The 23,850-nt window shown below is 42.1% G+C and overlaps 1 long non-coding RNA gene and 1 pseudogene across 1 annotated transcript; both read left to right on the forward strand.

Moving 5' to 3' along the window:
* Window positions 1–216: 216 nt before the first annotated feature.
* Window positions 217–3,580, forward strand: LOC122073371. Its single transcript, XR_006138766.1, has 2 exons — window positions 217–552; window positions 3,353–3,580. It is a non-coding gene; the product is annotated as an uncharacterized LOC122073371 (long non-coding RNA).
* Window positions 3,581–11,491: 7,911 nt separating this feature from the next.
* The window catches only part of LOC122073491, a 30,775-nt pseudogene continuing 18,416 nt past the window's right edge, over window positions 11,492–23,850 (forward strand).

The raw sequence follows: 23,850 nt of genomic DNA on the forward strand, positions 1-23,850 counted from the left end.
TTTAGTTCCTACTCAGCAGCAGTTTGGGGTAGTCAACTGGCAAGTTGCGAGGCCTCCATTATTACCTGTTTCATATGTGCAAGGGGCGTATGGTCCTATGGTGCTTCCTCCATGGTTGGTACCAGTCTCGATCTGGGGTCCTTATCCTATGCGTGAATAAAAACCTTTTCCTTTCTTCTGGTATTCAACAGACATTTACAGTTTCTTATTGGGTTGTTAGTCCATCTAAAGCAGGGACCTGTTAGTCCAGTAGCATCTCCTACCGCTAAACACATTGTTGGAGCAGGTTCAATTTATGGAGTGTCACAGCTATCTCCCTCAGCACCTGTGTATCCAGGACCTTACCAGATGCTACCTTCCTCTGCTGGACCTACTAGCAGCACTCAGAAGGAACACTCAAATCCTGAAAGACCTGGTCAACTTGAATGCCAGTACTACGTGAGAACAGGAGAATGTAAATTTGGTTCCACGTGTAGATATCATCATCCGCGGGAATGGATTTCACCAAGAACAAATTGTGTCCTCAGTCTTATGGGTCTCCCTCTACATTCGGTAAGTGTTACATTGATAACTCTTTGCTTATTCCTTTATTTAAGGCGAGAGTTTGGATTGTTTATTTTCTTGCGACTGAGAATTCCCACAACTAGATTCATGGTGTTCATTAATAAAATAACTTTGTGACATGCTCTTTTGAATATCAATCGTTTTTCCATTTTTCACATTCTTTTTTGTTTAAGTATCTGAATGTTTGTACAACTTCACATTCAGGCAATTCTAACAAATTTAGCTACCAAGGAAACTGGTTGTTGGTTTGGTACAGAGATTGTTGTCCCTTTATATACTTTGTTCTGTGCAAATGTTGAAACTTTTGGTTTTGGATTCTGTTTTTAATCTAAATGCCCCCCTCTTTTGGGTAGGAATCTGGAATTCCCTTTAGATGGGGAATTATCTCCTAATTCTTATCATGTGATGCAAGAGTAGTTGGAAGATGGTAGCTTGTGCACTGCCTTCAACATGTCGTTTTGAGGTTCTATTATTTGAGTATTAATCTCTCTAAAGTGAAAATCTAGGGAATTAGAAGATATAGTACATGCAATAAAGCAAGTAGTAATGTGAAAATGTTGGAACTGCTCGTTTTGGTTTGTGTCCTTTATAAAAATGCCCCCCCCCTAAATGTGGTTCTGATATTTATTAACCAATACCAACAAGACCAAATATCCAGATTAAAGAGAAATTGCAAAAAACAAAATCAATAATTTAGATGGCCAGATAATGCAGGTTGAGTTCTCCTCTAATGGCCTAGAATATATGACTGCTGAGAATTTCAACCTGATTCATGGGTTGGATACTTGGATCTGCTGGAATGATTGGAGTATGAGACCTCAAGTTTGACTAGTAACTGATCTTTTTGACATCAGGTTTTAGATTCAATACACCCAATAGTAGATATGAGACACAACAGATCAACAAATATCAATTATTAAATAACCTCCCAAAATAGCAAGTATTGAATCCAACTTGGAATAGGAATTTGGCATTTAACCAGAAAAATCAAAACTTGATTGTTGGAGAGAGTTAAGAGCACTGACTGAAGATGTATGGAATCAGAAAGTGGATCAGACCTGTATATGACCTATTATCAGAAATTTCACAAAGAGAAGGAAAGTTATATTGTGGGTACTGCTTGTTCTGCTGCAAGATATGATTGTGTAGCAATACTGCTGTAAGTTTAATAGAATTGATAAGAGAAGAGTACAAGAGAATAAAAGAGCTGCAATCTGGGCTTCCCATTGCAAAGTTTGATTGGTTCACCATAAGGAAGGTCATTGTTTCATCACAGCCAAGAAAACAAATTTCTGTAGAGTAAAATTGTGGGCTGTATTTGCTGCCCTGTATTTATTTATAACAACCACAAAAGACAGTTTTAAGTAGACTTGGATACTCCCTAGCTGTTCCCCCTTAATTACTAGCCATTCCATACTTCTAAAAATCTTAAAAAAATAAGATAACAACTTAAGTTGAAACCGTGAACCACCGGTTCAACCAGAACTTTTTAAACACTTAAAATCAAATGAAAGCAACTTAAACTAAGACAAAGTGGATTCACGCCACGTTAAGCCTGCTTAGATTAGGGCTGGGCCACATTAGGCCTGTTTCTTCTTGGACTTCCTATGCTGTTAAATCTTCAGTTCTGCATCACCCTTATTCGGTTAGAAAATCTAAATTTCCCTTGAGATGAGGAATTATCGACTAATTCTTTTTCATGTGATGCAAGACTAGTTGGAAGTGCTAGCTTGTACACTACCTTCATCAACATGTGTTTGCAGGTTCTATTAATTGAGTATTGATTTGACTCGATAGTTGGTTCATATGATAAATTTTCCTAAAAGAGATGATTATATAGAACCACCAGTTTCTATTGTAGAAGCTTTGAAAGCTGGTGTAGGTACGTGGATATAAAATTTGTTGGGGACCCTTTATGCCATGCATCTATATTTGCAGATTATTGGATGTATCAGTTCCATTGCAATTTGTGAAAATCAAAAAATTAAAATGAATTACTCACTAGATGGATGATCTCAGTTTGGTTGTGCTGTCTCTGGTGATGTTGTGTTTTCAGGTGCCACATTATGTCTCCTAGTTGTGATTTTTCTTTCTATTTGTAGTTTCTTGTTAATTTTTAGCTTGAATATCCACCCAGTTTTTTGTGTTTAAGAGGAAACCCTTTTCTCATTCCAGCAATATGTTTCTTAAATCAATGATTACAAGAAACTTGTTACTTGTTTCTCTGTGCTTTCATCTAAATGAGAGAAGGGTGGGGGAGGGAGGGGATAGGGAGGGGGAGGGGGAGGGTGGCTACTAGTGATGGGCTTTGGCTTATTCAGAAGCATATAGCTGCTACTAGGGATGGACTTTGGCTCACTCAAAGGCATATAGATATGTATATTGGAAATATTTTTTTATTATTTATTTATTTATTTGTATATCTTTAAGGATTTAAGGAGGGGTTTTCTGCATTAGATGGATAACTAGACAAGGTTTGCATACCAGTTCACTGGATAGTTTCTTCAAGAGTTTCAGTTGGCATTTAGCAGGGGGAGACTGATGTGCCCTTGTTTAGTTTTCTTTCGCTATTTATGTTGCCTTGTGCATTAGCCCTTGCTCAAATCAGAGTGGGTGAAGGTAGGTTTTTGGATGATTTGTTTTTGTATTATGATTGTCCCTTCATTCACTCTTCTAGTTTTGAAGACAAATCAATGTTAGTGTTACCTTAATTCACTAATGCTTTAAATGGTTTAAATTGTCTATGTACAATAATCTAATGGTCTCTTTGATGGAATCACATTCACAGGTTGAAGTTGCTACAATATATTATTGAATGTTAACGACGAAAATATTTGGGGGAAAAAAATAGTTTTATCTATCATTATGTTTGATGACGATGTAAATTTTAAATTTGTATAGATTTATCTCAAGTTATTAATTTTTGATGATGTAAATATTAAATGTCTACTTGGATCTACTAATGTGTAACAACAGGGTAATATGTAGACAAAAAACAAATATTTTTTTTTATTTACTTTTAGACCTTTAGCGATGGATTTTTACTGTCCCTAAAGAACAATCGCTTTTAAGACAGAATCTTCCGTCCCAATTGACAATAGTTTACGACAGTAAAATTCTGTCTCAAATAATATAGGCTCTTTTGTGACGGAAATAAACTGTCACTACATGGCCATGGCAACATCCTATTTGTGACAGAAAATTCTGTCTCTTATTTTTTTTTTGTGACGGAAATATCCATCACAAAAAATGTCGCAATTGACCCCTTAGAGACGGAAAAATTTATCTGTCTCTAAAATTATGCGACGGCAATTGTAACGACAGTTGTGCGACGAAAATTTTTACTGTACCTACAGGGTATTAGCGACAATATTTTAATATTTGAGACAAAAAATTTCCGTCCCAAAAACCCATTTTTCTTGTAGTGCGATATCAATCCATTGGTACAATCTACACGTAAAATGTTTAAACAATGATTTTCTTTAAAAAAAAAAAGTAAGGATAAATACGTCCGATCAAGTCTGATTTTAAACGATCTCACACGGATCTAGATTAGTATCAATTGATACCAATCCTGAGTTTTATAACCTTGCTTCCCAACATACTAGATATATTCGTGAGGTTAAGATCCTAAATAGTTTTACACCAAAAATAAATAAATAAATAAAAGAGAAAGTGTTTTCTATGGTGGAGTGTGGCTCTTAGGTATGTGTCATGTAATACCCTACTTCTTAAACCCGGTCTGATTACACGGTTGACCCGGTTTAACCATGCAGGACCTGAACCGGAGAGAGTTAAAGCGGGTTCCTTATGAACTTTGATGGCAAGGGTGACCTTAAACACCGGCTGGCCCGACAAGTCCGAGCCAATGCCCGAAGAGACGGGTGTACCCAAATCGTGTACATGCACCTATCACAAGGCCATATACGGATAAAGCAGGTATGTAGCCGTATTTTAAAGTGCATACGTATATTACATCTTATGCCAAGAGTGAGATTTGTGCCGAGGGCCTAATTCTGTCAAAATCCCAATTGTTGGCCAAGTTTTGGCCCTCAGGTGGGCGGACACAGGTGGGCGCATCCACCCACCTGAGTGACCCACCCATATGATTACTTAGTTATTTAAGAAGTATATATAGCCTTTATGTTTTTCTTTTTCTTTTCTCATTTATGACGCTCGGACGTTGGTGAGAAGAGTAAAGAGGAGAGAGAAAAGAAAGGAAAGAAGAAGAGAAGAGAAGGAAGAGGAAGAAGAGATGGATTTCAGCGGCGCCGAGGTTTGATCTTTCCATTCCGACGCCGGAAGAGTGATCTCCAACACTAGATCTACGTTTAGAGGTGAGCAAAGGCTGAGTTCCTCAAACTTTCACCATACCCAAGTAAAACCCTTGATTTGGGTAGGGTTTCTTGAGGTCTTGTAAATCCCCCTTGAGATGATGAATCTAAGGTCTAATAGATGATTTATGTGTTGATTTTGAAGGATTTGAAGAAGGGTTTCCACGGTTGCAAGAGCATTCGTGATTGGAAGTGATTTTGGGGTTTTGAAGGAGTTCTTGAGCAAAGAAGGTAAGATGGCTTTCCATTCCTTAAATCTAACCTAGATCTAGGTTAGAACCACCTTAGGAGACCTTGAATGTGTGAAGAATGGGTTTGGAAAAGCCCCATTTGAATCCCCAAAGGTTGGGAGAAGTTTGGGAAGAAATAGCATTTTCCCGCCAAGACCAGTGGGTCTGACTGGTGGGTCTGACGGGTGGGCTGTCCGACCCACCCGAGAGGCTCCCAACGTGATTTTTTCGTTCGATTGGATCAAAAACGGACGTGTGACCTTCTTTTAGGATTCTAAACATGATTTTGTCATTGGATCGTGTAAATTTTGATCCCAAAATGGTGAAATGCTAACCCCATTCACTTATGTTAGGTTCACCAAAGTGTACGCTTCTTGCAACGGATCTCACCCGTACCGAGCGTGAGTCCTTGTACACTACAGGTAAGTGGGGAGAGGACGTTTGGCCTTGTTTCAAGGCATTGTTTGGCATTCATTTAATTGTATCTAGATTAGCCATGTCATCATACAAATGCTATGTAGCTTAGCCATCCTTATATTTTGTGCTATGTGTGTTGTGTTTATTTTTCAATGCCAAATGATGATATGCTTCTGTGATGAATGTGGACATCATTGTGCATGATGCATTAATAGACTAGATGCCGTAGCCGACTTGGAAACGAGTGCAGTGGTGGCCCGTGGTATGGGATGCGGTGGCACTATGCAATCGTACTATGTCATATAGGAGCCTACGGTTTAGGATTATCACCTTCCCGTGCTACGACCCTTCCCAACAGGGGTTAAGGTGTTGGGTTACCATTTGGGGGGAAGCAGTGGTCGCGGTTGTCGGGTCACTGTGGCGGTTAGACATTATGCCCGGCTGGTCATTAGGACAGTCGGCAACCCCGATGGTATATTCAAGAGGGCCAATCGTACTGCTTTTAAATTGCTGGAGTCAGCACCTTTAAATTTCTGTCATTTACTTTATGTTGAGAGCCGGTGGTCGGCATGTTTTACTTTTCCGATTACTCACGGTAGGCCTTCTCCAACAGCCCTATGGGCGTATCGCGGGATGGAATTCGCGGCTCGTACCCAGAGTATACGCGTATTGTGGTTGTAGTAGCACTAAACCAAAGACTTAGTAATATTGTTTAGGTGGATGTGATTTAAAATGTATTGCATAGCATATAGTGCATATGGTTGTGATTTGTTGTGTGGACTGCTATGTGGTCCTTCTTTCCACTTGCTGAGCTAGTGAGCTCATCCTATGTGTGTACCTCTTTTAGATGATTTTGCAGGTCATCCATCTGAAGAGCACGGGTCGGGTCCCATAGTTGAGTTCCCTGAAGAGGATTGGTGTGCCCCTGAGGAGTTAGAGCGCGGCACTGATTGCTCGTGTGAGAGTTGTGTTGCGGGACCGCAGTTTTGATGCCGAGCTGAGCTCTACCTCCTGATACCGAGCTGAGCCTTGTTCTGATGCCTAGCTGAGCTCTACCTTCTGATACCGGGCTGAGCTCTATCTTTTGATACCGAGCTGAGCCCTACTTATATTACCGAGCTGATATGACTGATTTTTGATGATTCCTTTTGTGTACTTGATATGTGAATTGTACTCTTATTGTGTAAATATCATGCCTTCGGGCCCACATGTATTTAATTATTATATCACAATTCGGGTAGCAAGTATTATGGGAATATTCACAGGTAAACCAAGTCTTCCGCTGAACTGATGAGCTCTTTCTTAGTTGTGTGTATGCTGTGGTGGAATACTGTATCAGATGATCCTGGCAGGTTTGGGTTAACTGGTGTTAACCCGGTCATTGGCTCGGTTCTGTGTGAACAGGGTGTGACATGTCATTTTTAGGTTTTCAAGATGGCTAGTTGTCTTTAATGCGTGAGGCTGTTATGGATGGTTACCTCTTCTTTTTACTTAGTGGTTTGATGTCATTTCGGAACTTTTGGTGGGAGGTGGTGTCTCTGTTGGTGTGAGGTTGTTTTGATTGGTAACCTCTTCTTTTTAGCTTAGTGGTTTGGTGTCATTTTAGAACTTTAGGTGGGAGGTGGTGTCTCTGTTGGCATGAGGGTTGGGTCATCAAGGTTTGGCATTGGCACCCTTCTGCTTCCTTATGGAACTTAAAATGTGAAAAAGAGACATTAGGAGAATGATCCTCCTGTTACGTCTACTTTCAATAATGTTCTTATTTTCTTTGCTTGTGGTTTTTCAATAATCCTAAAATGACAAAAAAAAAAAAAAAAAAAGGATTTGCTCTCTATTCATTTTTTGGCTTTTCTGCTTCTTTAATGTTAGGTTTTATGAAGATGATTTTCCCTCTTCTTTCTCATCATTTCATTCTCTTCTTTATTGTTTTTCCTTCTTTGTTAACTCGATTCTTGTACTTGGGTTCTGGTTGCATAGGTATACCATCAATGCTTTCTCTTTGCCAACCAATTCATCTCTCAGTAATATTTTTTATCCGATAATGTTGAAATGAAATAGGGAACAAGAAAGAGGAGAAAAGGACTGACGGGGCCGGCTTTCCAATTATTTGATGCCACCTTAACAAATTATGACCTATTTATTGTGAATTATCATCCTACTATGGATGTTGAAATGTTTTTTGAGAACTTTCAAAAGAAATTTTATCACAATACAACACAAAGTAGAAGGATACATTGTAACACCTCTGCAACAAGGAATCAGATATCCTCATTGATTTTGTTTCCTACTTGCTACAATAAAAAACCAGCTATGGGCGTGGAGAAAAGACAATATTGTTCTAGTTTACAAGTAAGGACTTGAAACTTGTCTTTAAATAGAATTTTTTTAATTCACTTTATGCTGGTTCGTTCACAATTTCGTTGTATTAACGATTAAACCTTGTCTAGGGAGGTTGTGAGTGACCGAAGGCAGTTGGTGCCTTCTGCTAGATTCAGTTTGTGTTGGTGCCAAAATTTGAAAGCATGCATCCAATGACATGACAGTGGCAGTGTTTGCATAAGGAAGAAACGTGGGCTGGCCGAAAGGTTCAAGGAGCCCGTTATCCATAGGTACATGGAACCAGCACGTGAATGCAGTCATAGACATGTGCGTAAAAGCTCATTGGGACAGGTGTCATGAGCACATTGGGACCCAGCTTAATGGGGATAGTGGGTTAGTGGCGTACATGAAAGGACGGTTAATTCACAAATTGTATAAAGAGGAACAAGTCGGCCAAAAGGAGGGATCAACAAATCATACAACAGCCCAACAACAATACAACTCTTTCATTCATTTACTTTTCATTTTCTAGAGTTGAATGTAGAGTAGAACACTTTGTCTTATTTCAAATTATCTTCATAGCATCCATCTGCTGGACTCTAGCATCTTGTATTCGAAACTTCCTTTGACAAATATACTACTATTTTATTCCTTTAACCATTGGTGGTTTTGACTGTCAAAGTCCTTGGAGCAATCGGGGCAAGAGGAGTGTTAGGATTTTTATGTGGGCTTAACTGATACCGATTGATCCATTGGGCCCAAGTAATTATAGACCCACTCTGATTAGGAAACTCCTAGCTCTTTCCATTGTGAGTGGAATAGGGTTTTAGGGATTCTATTATAAACAGAATACTGACGGTCCATGCAGCCATTACTTAATGCCTTATTGGTTTTGGTAGCATGGCTTTCTCACAAGAGAAAGTGCACAGAAAGAGAGGAAACCCTAGAGTAAGAGGCTGCAGAAGATCTCAGGACTCCACTTGAGTAGTTCGTCATTGTCATCTTCATGGGAGTAATGTTTAACCACATGAGACAAAGGTTCATGATCTATGCACATGGGGCTTCTAAACTTACACAAGTATTTCTCTATTCCCATTTATAATTCATGTCATGGATGTCCCATCGATTATTATAGATATAGTAAATCTATATGGTTATGTATTTTAAGATCTATGAAGGAAGTACTTTATTGATCTTGGTTTAGGGACTACACCCATGATTAGTCTTTTGTGATTGATTGATGATTCTTGTATTATAAACACTATAGGGTTATTCATATGTTTAATATGGTAAAAATCCCCAACAAGGAGAGCCCAAATCGTTTGATCGAAGTCAGATTTACTAGTGAATCCGGTCAAGAAGGATTCTGGCATGCCCAAGCAATCTCTAGCGCGGTCAGTTGACCATAATGCACTAGAGAAGAATTTCATGCCAACCCTTAGGTTGGATCTCGATTCTCACAAATTGGAAGCATTCACCAACACCGATTCTCTCTTTTCCTCCAATGGATGATGATGCATTTGAGATGATCAACCAACTCATAGAGTAGCAAGAAATTAACAATGAGGCGAGAGAATGGGTTGTAAAGGTCCTATAAACACATTATGCAACTGATAAAGGATCATAAGGAAAATATTGCACTGAGTTGTTGCTCCAGAAAAAGGCCTTATTGCACTAATATTATTATATATTCATGTGCTATTCTATATTGCATATTGAGAATCAAAATATTGTACATTATTATTATTTCTTTTTTTTGTGGATATAATATTATAGGAGTTTATTTTGTGAATATATATATATATATATGTATATTAAAAAAAGTATACTATTTACAGCTGAATTTTATTTCTTGTAGCAAATAATGAATTTTTTGTGATGGTATTTGATGCGGAAAAATTTGACCGGACTATCTCTCCTGCAGTTCCTGGTGCTTTGACCGACCTGCACAGAAGAGATGACAAGGAGAGCCGGGCTAACCCGACGGGGGACTCTCTGATGTCTAAGTTAGACCTTTCCACAACAGATGCTCAAGAGAGCTTTTACAGTCTGAGAAGTGAGTCGTCGATCCCTTGTGATGGAGGCTTACCTTGGTATTTATAGGTTGTTGATGGAGGGCCAGTGGGAGACTATTGTGAAGAGTCCTGTTTAGGCGTGGAGTCCTCAAGGGGAGTGGCTCTATGATTCTGGGAATATTCCTAGAATATTCCCCTCTTAACTAGGAAGGATCAACCGTGTGACGTCATGATGACGTGTAGTGGATAGAGTCCTGTCCTCCGGAATAGGGATTACGTTCATTAACTGTAGGGGTGGACGAAAACACGTTTCTGGAATCCTTGTTGTTGACGTGGGCCGAGGTGGCAGCTCGGCCAGATGGAGGCCGAGGTGGCAGCTCGGCCAGATGGAGGCCGAGGTAACAGCACGGCCCGATGGATGTCAAGGTAACAGTACGACGTGATGGAGGTCGAGGAAGCAGCATGCCCTGATATAAGCCGAGGTAGTAGCACAGCCTGATGGAAGCCGAGGTGGAGCACGGCCTGATGGAGGCCGAGGTAACAGCACGGCCTGACGGATGCCGAGGCAGTAGCACGGCCTGATGGAAGCCGAGGTGGAGCACGGCCTGATGGAGGCCGAGGAAACAGCACGGCATGATTAAGGCCGATCTGATAGCATGGCCTGACGGAGGCCGAATTAGCGACTCAGTCATTTTCAGGTTTGCGTACATGCTTCAGCCGTGCTGAAGAAAGTGACATATTTTGCCTTATCAGTATTCATAATCCGTTGCATATACTAAATTAGACAACGGTATATTTCAGCGGTAAAAGTTTATTTTAAGCTATAATATTATTTCCATAGTAAAACTTTATTTTAAATGATGATATATTTTCATGGTAAAAATTTATTTTAAGCTACGTAATATGTTTACGTAGTAAAAATTGATTTTAAACAACAATATATTTCAGTCGTATAATATTGATTTTAAGCGATGTTTCACATAGTAAAAATTGATTTTAAACAACAGTATTTTTTCGTCATATAATATTGATTTTAAACCAGATTTTAATATTTCCATGTAAAAAAGCAGAACCTAATAACCTCATATTTTCATTGATTGTAACCATATGCGCCGTGGATCTTTACAACAGAATTACAATGGAAATTAACCATCGTCTGTAATACAATTGTTACAGAAATTTTCTATGATTGAAAAAAATTATTATAATAATGACAAGGGACCAGCCCAATCTTTTCGTGCCGACCTTTATTTAGCTATAGACACGCTAGCTTCCGTTTTACCATATAAAAATCCTAGAAAAACTATGACCATTTTCAAGTCTAAATTTTAAGTTGAGTCTCACCGAATTATGGTTACCACTACGAAATCATTAAAGATTGTTAGTGGTCACCGTTAAAGACTGGTGGGTTTGTGTTTTTTTTTCCCTGCTTTTCTTTTCATTTTATAATTCTTTTGGGCAACAGGGCCTTTATCTGATTGTATAGCCCTTGCACCACGTGGCCAAGCAAAATGTGCAAGGACATCTGCTGGATGGGATTTTTATTATATGAGAGTAGCATGTAATATAACGTGCTCATGCGTATCACACGGCCGGTCAGTGTTCTTTAAATCAGGTTTCCATATTTTATGGGAAAATAATAATATAATATTTCTTTATAATAGAGTCAGAGACACTAGAATTTTGTATTCCTCCAGCTGTCTGTACCTTTCCATCCAGTTAGTTAGATTGCGTCTCATCTCCTAGTAGTTCTAAATTGTGTTACTTAGGGGTGTCAATTCGTGGCCCGACCCGACTAAATTGATCGGGACCGATCATTTATAGACCGGACCGGCCCGGACCATTTATTAAACATGTCGGGCTTGAGCCCGGCCCGTTTATAAATGGTCGGTCTCGGTTTTGCTACTTGGACCGTCGCGCGCCCGACCGAGACCGATCGAATAACGCCCAACCGAGACCGGCCTATTGTGCACCGACTTGGCCCGACCCTTTAATGATTGTAGAATACCTATTTTACCCCCCAAATTAAAGAATAAAAAGTAAAAAGTAAAGATATGTTCACATTTTAAATAATGGTTATATTTGGTATCATTTATTGATTTATTGTCATTTTTTTGGGCTTGCATGAGTGGGCCGGAATATAATAGCACATTTTAAAGAGGGCCCGTTTAACATTAAACATGTCCGTAACCCGGTTAAGGCCCGACTAAAGCTCGATTAAGGTAGCCCGATTATAGCCCGAGACCGACCGACCGAATATAAAGTGTACCATGCCCTCAATAACTAAGCCCGATTAGTTAAATGGGCGGACACGGTGTAGCCTTTGAAAGTCTTCAAGCCCGATTAAGCCCGACCGAAACCGAACCGACCCGACCGGTTGACACCCCTAGTGTTACTAATTATATTGCCTGTTAGTGGGGAAGAGAGAGAACATTTTCTTTGATGTCTTATTGTTAAAATATAGCTGCAGACCCCAATCCATTATTCATCTTCAGTGGTCATGGCTAACTCCAAAACGACGATGCTCCTGGTATTGGTGGTGGTAGCGCCCGTGGCACTGGCAGTTCTTCTCTATAGACTCGCTGATTTCGATCCGGCGTTGCTTCCCTTGTCTCGATCACCGCCCACTGTGCCGCCGAAGCTATATGGCCGAGTGCTAGAATCGGCGGAGCGAATTGGAGAGGGGCTCTTACCAGGGCCTGAAGACTTTGCTTACGACGCGGAGACCGGACTCATATACACTGGTTGCAGTGATGGTTGGATTAAGCGTCTCCACGTGGCAGATTCGGCTGAGGAGTAGAAGGGGAAGAAGATGAGCCAGGGGTGGAGGTCGAAAACTGGGCTTTCACCGGTGGTCGACCGCTCGGACTGGCTTTTGGACCGGATAAGGATCTCATTGTCGCCGACGCTGACAAGGTGTGTGTTTTCTGTCTTTTTCTTTTTTATTTGACAGTCTGAATCCACCGATCTGATATCAACACGTTCGAAAACTCAGTTGTGCAAGCTAGCGGTGTCAATGGGCCGGGTTTTAAAACCCTAAAGTCTCTTAATTCAACCCAAGCCTGCCAGCCCTAATGGACCTTGATTGGGTTGGGCTCCTACTCAGCCAAGTACTATTGGTTCCTTGATGACTTGATCTAACATAATAGAAGCTAAAGAATATATATATATATATATATAGAGAGAGAGAGAGAGAGAGAGATTGTAGTAAAGACTTTTTACAGATCTATTCTATAAGTATTCATTAATAATTATTAACATATTTATATTATACAAGGTTGGGATGGGTTGAGTTGAGATGGGTTGGGTTGGAATGGGTTGAGTTGGGTTGGGTTAAGTTGGGTTGAGTTGGGATGAGACCTCAACCTAGGCCCAACCCAAATTGGCTCGGGCCTGAAATTTTCAACACTAGCCCACCCTATAGGCTGAAATCTCAACCCATACCCTATTTAGGCTCAAGGCAAATTCGAGTTGATCGGGCTTTTTTGATACCGCTAGTCAAAGTCAGTTGTTGGTTGTTATTCGTGCCGATCCTGATCAAACTCAGCTGAGTGGTCACAGACCGGATTGTGATCAACGGTAGGCAATTTGATCAACAAGTCCAAGTTCTAGATCTTAAGGAGCAAGGTGCGTTGCATCTTATTGGGTCGGGCCAGCTTATTATAGCACTATAGCCTTCAATTGGATTTGCAACCCTTGAACTTTTGACATGGTTTGGTCCATCGCGGCCCAAATTTATTTTCAAGGCTTTAGAGGGAAGGTTGGGCTTCGACTAGGGTATGATAAATGGACCAGCACAAAACCGGCCTTGAATCACACCCTTAACACTATGGGCCCATTTGATAACGTTTCAAGAAATGCGTTTCTGCCGTTTCTGTGTCTAAAAACGATAGAAACAGAACAAAAAGCGTTTGATAAAACTGTTTCGTTTCACTTGTTTTCAGAAATAGAAATTGAAATTTTTACTTATTTATGGTTCAAGAAATGACCCAGGTGAAACAAGTAGAACTTGTTTCGTCATTTCTGGAAACGACTCGTGGTCATTCTTTTGCTGGTTACTATCGACTTTCAGAAATATGACTTATCAAACACCTTCAATTCCGTTTCTATTTCTAGAAACGAAAATTTATGTTTCTGCCGTTTCTTGAAGTAGAAACGTTATCAAACGGACCCTATATGTTTTCTTACACGTTATTCTATAGAAATGTCCATTATTTATTTATTTTTTCTTGGTGTATAAGGGGGAGACTGGGGACCATGAGGGGTTAGCTAAGGGGGGCCACTAGGCCTTATTGTAAACCACTAGCATATTTCAAGAAGGTGGGGGTAACCCAGTACCTTGCCTGGAGTTATGTTAGAGCTCAACACATAGTTGCCTATCACTGAGCTAGAAACTTATCCCCCATGGGATGATGGGACTATCATCTTTATGTAATATATATAGCTAAGGGTAGGTTGTCAATTGGTCTAACTCCGGTTCTGAGTCAGGTTACATTTTGACAAGTTGAAATCAAAATCACACTGGATAAGACTTAGCCAAATTAAAATCTTGTTATAGTTGGTCCAGTTTAATCAATTGCTATTTGATTAATATTCGATTTCACCTTTGCACCCTCTAGATCTATTTATTCTACTTCATTTATTGAATTTTTAAAATCGTGATCGGTGAGGTGGCATCCCATTCCATAAAATATTAGGGATTTTGGAAAATAATTCTTGTCATTGATGATGTGATCACTTTTATATATGGTGTTTAGCATTTTTCTTTATAGTTGCCTTTTATTTTCTTATTAATAGATGTTTGCTCTGACGTGTTTGCTATTTACATAGGAATATATTTTTTGTATCCTTGTTATGTGAGGAACATTGTAGTGTTTAATGAATTTTGGTGTAGCTACATATTAGGTTAAGGGAAAGGGAATAGGGTAATTAAAAATAAATGTGGAGAAAGAGGTTTGCTAGTTTTTAAAATTTTATCAGTTCATACCGGGTCCAGGTGGTTTTTCATAAACGGCTTTTATTCGGCTCATAGCGCAAATTTTTTTATTTTGAAATGAACCTAACCATGAAGAGAACCTATGAAATCAAAATTGCACCATTTCTTTGCGGTCCAATTCGATTCAATTGTAAATGGTCAGTTCCGATTCTAACATTTGATTTCATTTCTGTTTTTTGACACCTTTATATATAGCCTCATTTTATATGTAAATACATATTTTCCATAGGCTACCTCATTTATAATGGAAAGTCTTTGTATGAGAAAATTGCCTATGTATTGTCCCATTTTGAAAGGACTTCTTATACAATCGATCATTTCGAGTGATATAAAAAGATATTGTGGCCATTTTGATTATTGGATAGAAAGGACATTTACTAAAATAAGAAAAGATACAAAAAAACATAGCCCAAATTAATCACGCATTTTTACTAAATAATAATAGTAATCTTGTATCAAATTTTAGAATCTAATTTAATCAATATCCTTTTGTATATGAATAAAACATTTCCATTATGTCCATGCACACATATGGTACTCTGATTATTATAGTTTACTCTCATCACTTGGAAAACTCCCTTTGGGTTGATCCTTGAATGTGAGTAGGGTACCAAAAGGTTTACCCGTTGATATAATTTTCATCTGATCTACCATGTGGCAAAGCTTTACCATGTGGCACATATATGGTACTCTGATTATTATAGTTACTTCTTTTTTTTTCTTTTTTGGGAGGGGGTGGGGTGGTTTTGGTGGTGGGGGTAGATTTATCTTCTCACAAGAAAATGAGAAATTAGTGGTCAAATTTGGCCTATTAAATTCAGTCTGGCTTAGATCCCTAGATCGAATTTAAAGTTGGTTGAGTTGAAGTTGTACATGATATGGGGCCAAAGGCATAAAGCTCTCAACCTAATCACCTATTTAGAATCGGTTTCCAACGAGGCTAAACACAAACCCGCCAAATGTGTAGTACTACAGTGCAGCCATAGGTTCTGTTTGGTATGCACCCTCAGAATATATCTTAAGCCATAGCATATTCTGAAACGAAAATATAGAAAAGAATTATTTTCAAAATGCATTTTAGACCCAAAATCTATTCTGGGAATACATACAAACATAGTCCTAACCTCCGAAAGATGTCATTATATTCAGTAGAATCAATGGTATCAAAATCTTGTAAGTATGTCAGTTCGAAACAGTTGGATTGAATTCAGAAGCTAGTGATGTGGCAGGGACTCATGAGTGTGAGTAGAGAAGGAGCAACGATGGAACTATTGACAGATGAGGCAGAGGGAATGAAATTCAAGATAACCGACGGTATTGATGTGGGGAGAGACGGAGTGACATATTTCACGGACGCATCATATAAATACAGTTTGAAAGAACACATGGAGGATGCCCTCGAGGGTAGGCCCCATGGTAGGCTAATGAGCTATGATCCTTCCAACAATAAGACCCAAGTGCTGGTGCGCCACCTCTACTTTGCCAATGGAGTTGCCCTCTCACCCGACCAGGATTTCCTCATCTTCTGCGAAACTGTATTGTAAGTGTTTCTTTCAAGTTTCAATGAATGATTCAACCAGATCTTGAATACTTTTAGTAATTTTTACTTAATTACATACTTTGCTAGGCACTTTAGGCTAAGCTAGGGATGCAGATTCCTACAATTTATTTTGGAATCATTCAATTTTTTTTTTTTTTCTTTAGATAATGAAGTAATAGAAAATCAATTAAGTTATCTTTTATAACAGTATTTAAAAATCATTGACTAAATTACATCTCTCTCACATGTACTTTGCTCTTGTTATGAATCCCCTTGTGTTTTTAGAAATTACATCTCCTCCGTAGTAGTATATTATTTTTTATTAGTAGACTCACTCCTTTAAATTTGTCTAATATTTCGATAATATCCATATTACCCTTCAATATGAGATGTACATGGGAAATTAGCCCATGTCGGTGATTATGCAGCTTGGGTGTGGCTCCATTTCTAAGAAGTTGATCTGAAATAACCTATAGGTAAGGATGTGAATTTGTAACCGAAACCGTTTACTGAAACCGAATCGATCCGTTTACACCGAAACCGCAAAACCGTTTAGTAAATGGTGTGGTTATGGTTTCAAGTTTCAAGCCGATTAGTTAAACGGGTCGGGTTGGTTTTAACCGCGGAACCCGTTGGTTTCAAACCGAATTGAAACCGTTTAAACCGAATCGTTTAAAACCATTTAAACTGTTTAAACCGATCCAATTAATCCGTATAACAATTAAATAAAGAAGGGGCGGTAATCCGTATAACAATTAACAATTAAATTAAGTGCCCATCCTACTTTGGTATGATTTATTGCAATTCAATTCAAGTTTAGGCTTTAGACCATGAACTTGTAATTCATATATGTTACTATGTTATTATGTTATCATAGGTGGGGTGTTTTGGCTGAATGACCTATCATTTTAATATTTTATGCTGTAGAAGGCTAGATTTTGATGTTGTATGATATAATTTCTAAATGTTTGAGAATGACCATGCAAAGAAATAGCTCTAGATTATCAAATTAAGACATGCCATCGTTAATATAGAATCTCTTATTTGTAGTTGCCAATTATTTTTTGATAAGCTTATGATCTTCAGTTTAGAGATGGTTGCAAGTTATAACATACCGATTGTGAACCGTTTTACAAACCGTATGGAATAAACCGAAATCGAAACTGTTTAAGACCGTGAAATCGACACCGTTTAGAAACCGTGGAAACCGAAAACGTTTACTAAACGGTCACGGTTTCAGAAAGTGGAACCATTTAGTAAATGGTGCGGTTATGGTTTTAGTCAAATAAATGTGAACTGAACCGATCCGCACCGTTTAAACCAAAACCGAACCGATTATCACCCTTACCTATAGGGGTGAATAGGTTATGCTAGCAGATTTTGAAAACTCTTTGGAATTGAAGTCCCCAATATGTGATTGTAAATAAAAATGTGGAATATAAAAAAATAAGTACAATCACACGACACAAGAAATTTATAGTGGTTCACTCAATTTGAGTCTAATCTACTTCATACAAGTTCCACTTGTAAGGTAATTCACTAGCTATTCCTTTTTAGTACAGTAGGTAGGGAGACAAACATTTACAAACTTTTTTAAAAATAAGAGAATCCATAAAATCTCTTTCAAGGATGAGAGGTCCTTACAATATCTTTCAAGGATGAGAGAGTTCTTAAAATCTCTTTCAAGGATGAGAGATTCTTTACAATCTCTTAAGAATGAGATGATCTTTATAATCTCTTAAGGATGAAACACTCCAACACACTTGTCTAAGTATGATCTAGAACAATGGGTAAACAAGGTGTCTAATTCTAGAGTTAACCTAATTCTTGGACAAAAACAAATTCAAAGTGGAACAGAAAGGTTTAGAGTTACTTCTTGTGTGGAGCGCGAATGAAATGCAATGTTATAAAAGAATACACCTTTGAAGTCTTCTTAATACTTGCAATGTAGATGCCAAGATGTAAATGAACACTTGTAGAGAACCTTGAATTCCTCTTGAATGGAAATGAAGAACTTAAACTCAAGAGATGGCATAGAACAATCTCACTTGTAATACTCAAATAATGCTCCTTCAAAGTTATGATTAATTGTTAACTAAGAAGTAGCATCAGAGGTATTTATAAGTGAGATTAGGGTGTTAAAATAGGCAAAAAATCTCATCCAAATGGTTTTTTTTTTTAGTGTCCCAATCAACCTCCAAAAAATAGCTGTTACAAAATATAGCCGTTGGAGGGTGTTTCAAGCAAACCAGTCATCAGACGGTCAACCTCCACTTGTGGCGGACGACCTGCACTTGGGGCGGTCGGCCTACTGATGATTCTGCTAGAATCATTTCTACAGTCATTGATTTTGATCGGGCAAACTTCTAATGACCATAACTTGGTCATATGGACTCCAATTAGGCTGATTCTAAGTTGGTTCCGAACTCGAAAACCTAATCTCATGAAAAGATCATATCCTGATACCAGCTCCCTAAATACCCAAAATGCCCTTGAACACAAAAGTACTATTTTTCACAGTAAATTACAGGGCTTCTTAAATCTAATGTGTTCCTTATAACTACGAGTTTTGGTCCATGCTAGAGTAACATGACTTAAAGGTCATGCTAAGCATGATGTGAACTAAATGATGCAATATCTAATGCATGCTTATGAGATGCAGTGTAGTGCTTGTGTATAGTGTGTGCATTATTACATTGAGCTACACTTAAAGGTCTTCTATTCTTCTTGCAGTTGGTTCTCAAGAGTCTTCATGTTGACCTTGCATTCTTGATGTCTTCAAAGTACTTCAATTCACTTCAAGATTTTTTGAGATCTTGATCGTATAAAGTCTGATACCGTCTGATACCTTCTTCAAGTATTGATACCAACTTATTGATACTCTTCATTTGGTGACTTCAATTCTTCCTTTCATTCATCAAATTCAATCTTTGATATGAAGTCTCTACAAAATAATAGTTGAAGGGAAATTATGGAATACCTTCATATGTTTGTTATCATCAAAACCAACTATAGAAGTGTGGGCATATCCCTAACATGATCCTCTTTCTTGTGAGAGGACATGATCAAGGTTCCCATATCCCTTTTGGTAGCCCAGCTTCTGTAGACGGGAATCGAAGTGGGGAATTTGGATTCAAAGGCTGGATTTTGTGGCCCGATTAATGATGGGCTTAAATCAGAGAGCATTAACTGGGGTGGTGACGATGGTGATGAGGATGCCGTGATGGCCAATCTAGCTATATCCGTGTTGCTGCCAAAAATCCGTATGAGCTGATCCTACATAAATAAAGAAGGTAGAGGCCCGGATGTTTATCCGGGGTTAGTCCTCCGATGCCCAAGTAAGAGATCGGCCGCACAGCTTTTCATAAGGGTAATGGTGAGGGTTTTTCTGCATATCTTTCTTCCTCTGCTCGGGCCCTCTCTTATAGTCCTCAGGGTTTAGGGTTTCTCTTTTCCTTGGAGGAGTCCTCCTTGGGTCCGCCTCCTTTCCTCTTCGAGTCCTACTCGGATACGTCTTATCTCCTTTGTGGGGAATATTCTCTCTACGTGGTTGACACGGTCAGACTCCTTGCAGACTCTAACAGGTGAGCGACACATGTCCTCTCCTTAGATATCACATGTTCTTAACCTACTGGGCAATCAATTTGGCCGTATCAGTAGCCCCCTTACTCTCACTAGGAGGCTCTTCCTGTGGGAGTAACCAAGTTTTTCATCATTTTTTTTTCGTTCATGCGTCCCTTCGGCCTTATTCCTTCGGCTTTGACCTTAGTTTTGCTTGAGACCAAGACCTTCGATCAGGCCAGCTCGGCCTTGGCCTGAGTGCCCAACCGAGGTAGGGACCTTCGGTCAGGTCAGCTCGGCCTCGGCCTAAGCTCCCAACTGAGGTAGGGACCTTCGGTCAGGTCCGCTCAGCCTTAGCCTGTGTCCCAACTGAGGTGAGAACCTTCGGTCAAGTCCGCTCAGCCTTGGCCTGAGCTCCCAACCAAGGTAGGGACCTTCGGTCAGGTCAGCTCGGCCTTCGCTTGAGTTCCCAATCGAGTTGAGGACCTTCGGTCAGGTCCGCTCGGCTTTGGCCCGAGCCCCCAACCGAGGTAGGGACCTTCAGTCAGGTCCGCTCGGCCTTGGCCTGAGCTCCCAACCGAGGTGAGGACCTTCGGTCAGGTCTGCTCGGCCTTAGCCTGAGTTCCCAACCGAGGTGAGGACCTTCGGTCGGGTCTGCTCGGCTTTGACCTGAGCCCCCAACCGAGGTGAGGACCTTCGGTCAGGTTGGCTCGGCTTTGGCCTAAGCCCCCAACTGAGGTGAGGACCTTTGGTCGGGTCCGCTTAGCCTTGGCCTGAGCTCCCAACCGAGGTCGTGACCTTCGGTCAGGTCCGCTCGGCTTTGGGTTGAGCCCCCAACCGAGGTGAGGACCTTCGGTCAGGTCCGCTCGGCTTTGGCCTGAGCCCCCAACTGAGGTGAGGACCTTTGGTCGGGTCCGCTTAGCCTTGTCCTGAGCTCCCAATCGAGGTCGTGACCTTCGGTCAGGTCCGGTCGACTTTGGTTTGAGCCCCCAACCGAGGTGAGGACCTTAGGTCAGGTCTGCTCGGCTTTGGCTTGAGCCCCTAACCGAGGTGAGGACCTTCGGTCAGGTCCGCTCGGCCTTGGCCTGAGCTCCCAACCGAGGTTGTGACCTTCGGTCAGGTCCGCTCGGCTTTGACCTGAGCCCCCAATCGAGGTAATGACCTTTGGTCCGGTCAGCTCGGCTTTGGCCTGAGCTCCCAATCGATGTAGGGACCTTCGGTCAGGACCGCTCAGCCTTACCCTAGGTTCCCAATGGCCTGAGCCCCCAACCGAGGTAAGGACCTTTGGTCAGGTCCCCTCGGCCTAGGCCTGAGCTCCCAATCGAGGTGAGGGCCTTCGGTCAGGTCAGCTCGGCTTCGGCTTGAGCTCCCAATCAAGGTGGGGACCTTCGGTCAGGTCCGCTCAGCCTTGGCCTGAGCTCCCAACCGAGGTGAGGACTTTCGATCGGGTCCACTCGACTTTGCCCTGAGCCCTCAACCGTGGTGAGGACCTTCAGTTAGGTCCGCTCAGCTTTGGCTTGAGCCCCCAATCGAGGTGAGGACCTTCGGTCAGGTCCGCTCAACTTTGGCCTGAGCCCCTAACCGAAGTGAGGACCTTCGGTCATGTCCGCTCGGCCTTGGCCTGAGCTCCCAGCCGAGGTTGTGACCTTCAGTGAGGTTCGCTCAGCTTTGGCCTGAGCCCCCAACCGAGATGAGGACCTTCGGTCAGGTCCGCTCGGCCTTGGCCTGAGCTCCCAGCCAAGGTTGTGACCTTCAGTGAGGTCCGCTCGGCCTTGGCCTGACCTCCCAACCGAGGTGGGTACCTTCGATCAGGTCCGCTCAGCCTTGGCCTGAGCTCCCAACCGAGGTGAGGACCTTCGATCGGGTCCACTCGGCTTTGGCCTGAGCCCCCAACAGAGGTGAGGACCTCCAGTCAGGTCCACTCAGCTTTGGCCTGAGCCCCTAATCGAGGTGAGGACCTTCGGTCAGGTCCTCTCGGCTTTGGCCTGAGCCCCCAACCGAGGTGAGGACCTTCGGTCAGGTCCGCTCGGCCTTGGCCTGAGCTCCCAACCGAGGTTGTGACCTTCAGTGAGGTCCGCTAGGCTTTGGCCTGAGCCCCCAACCGAGGTGAGGACCTTCGATCTGGTCCGCTCAGCTTTGGCCTGAGCCCCCAATCGAGGTAGGGACCTTTGGTCAGGACCGCTCGGCCTTAGCCTGGGTTCCCAACCGAGGTGAGGACCTTCGGTCAGGTCCACTCGGCCTTGGCCTGAGCTCCCAACCGAGGTTGTGACCTTCGGTTAGGTCTGCTCAGCTTTGGCCTGAGCCCCCAACCGAGGTAGGGACCTTCGGTCAGATCTGCTCGGCCTTGGCCTGAGCTCCCAACCGAGGTTGTGACCTTCGGTCAGGTCAGCTCGGCCTCGGCCCAAGCACCCAACCGAGGTGAGGTCCTTCGATTAGGTCTACTCGACCTTAGCCTAGGTTCCCAACCGAGGTAAGGACCTTCGGTCAGGTCCGCTCGGCCTTGGCCTGAGCTCCCAACCGAGGTGAGGTCCTTCGGTCAGGTCTGCTCGGCCTTGGCCTGAGCTCCCAACCGAGGTAGGGACCTTTGATCAGGTCTGCTTTGGCATAGATCTCGAGGGGTGGTAATTGGTGACGTGACGTGACGGTGCCATTAACGCTCGGGCAGTCGTACCATTTTTCTTCTATTTGTAAAGTATGGGGGTCCATTTTTGGGACACTTTTGTTTTTCCCTCAAAGAGCCTTCCTTCAGTCTAGGTGTTCCTTTTCCTTTAGTGCTTCATCTTCACCAAAAGTAAGTACGATGTCTTCTTCATCCACGTACAGTCCCTCGTCCTCCGAGAGGACAATGTCTCACCGTAGGTATCGGAGTCCAGGGGGGTCCGAGGGATGTCCTCAGACTCTTCCCCCAATTCGCCCTCTGCTCGTGACTCATCGTCCGTGGCCTAGCCGTCTGGGTCTGAGGGTGGCTTAAACGGTGAGAGATTTAGGGAGAGGGTGCTTGAATCCTGAGCCCAGAACCAGGACCCCCTTGAGGTGGAGGCCCTGCACATCGTTTCCACCATAGATGAGCTGGAGCTGGGGGAGCTAAGGGCCTCCTTCAGTATCTCGAATGCTTTCTAGCTCCGGCTACCGAAATCGACGGATCGAGCCAGCTACCGAAACTCCGAGGAGCTGTGCCTATATAAGGAGGTGTTTAAGGCCGGCCTTCGGCTTCCCTTCCATCCTTTCTTGCCCGAGTGTTTCGGCACTACGGGATTTGTCCGACCCAGCTGACGCCGAACGGATGGTGGCAGATGTTTAGCTTCGTCGTCCTTTTCTCTAGGTGCCAGAGGCCTCTCTCCCTCTCTCTCTTTGTCAACTGCTTCCTTCTTCAGGCCTGTAAGGGGCTTTTGGGCTGGTACTACTTTAGCCCTCAGAAAGACCTTCGGCTGCTGAACGGTTACCCAACGTCGATCCATGGGTGGAAGGAGAAATTCTTCTTCGTGAGGTCGTCCGAGGGGGTGCCCTTCGGCACCGTCTGAGATATCCCCGATTTGAGGACGGTGAATTCTGCCCCTGCCCTTCTTGGGACAGATGCAGAGTCGATGGCGATGGCGATGGCGATGGCGATGGCGAAGCATCAAGACACCTGCCCTCTAGTTGAGTCCGACAGCCTTAAGTCCGACGCCATTTTGTTCAGATTCAGGCTTAGCCCGGGTGAGTCTTAGGCCAGCCCAAGTTTATTTGCCTTGGGTACTTGTGTTTCATACTAACTCCCTTCGTCTTCATGCAGTGCAAATCTCCAGGGCCGAGGCTAGGGCTGCAACTGCAGAGAGGCAAGTCCAAATAAGGGAGGCCAGGGCGTAGGATGTGCAGTAGCAGCAGAGGCTGAAGA

The sequence above is a fragment of the Macadamia integrifolia genome, chromosome 3 (genome assembly GCF_013358625.1).
Source record: "Macadamia integrifolia cultivar HAES 741 chromosome 3, SCU_Mint_v3, whole genome shotgun sequence".
In the NCBI taxonomy this organism is placed as follows: Eukaryota; Viridiplantae; Streptophyta; class Magnoliopsida; order Proteales; family Proteaceae; genus Macadamia; species Macadamia integrifolia.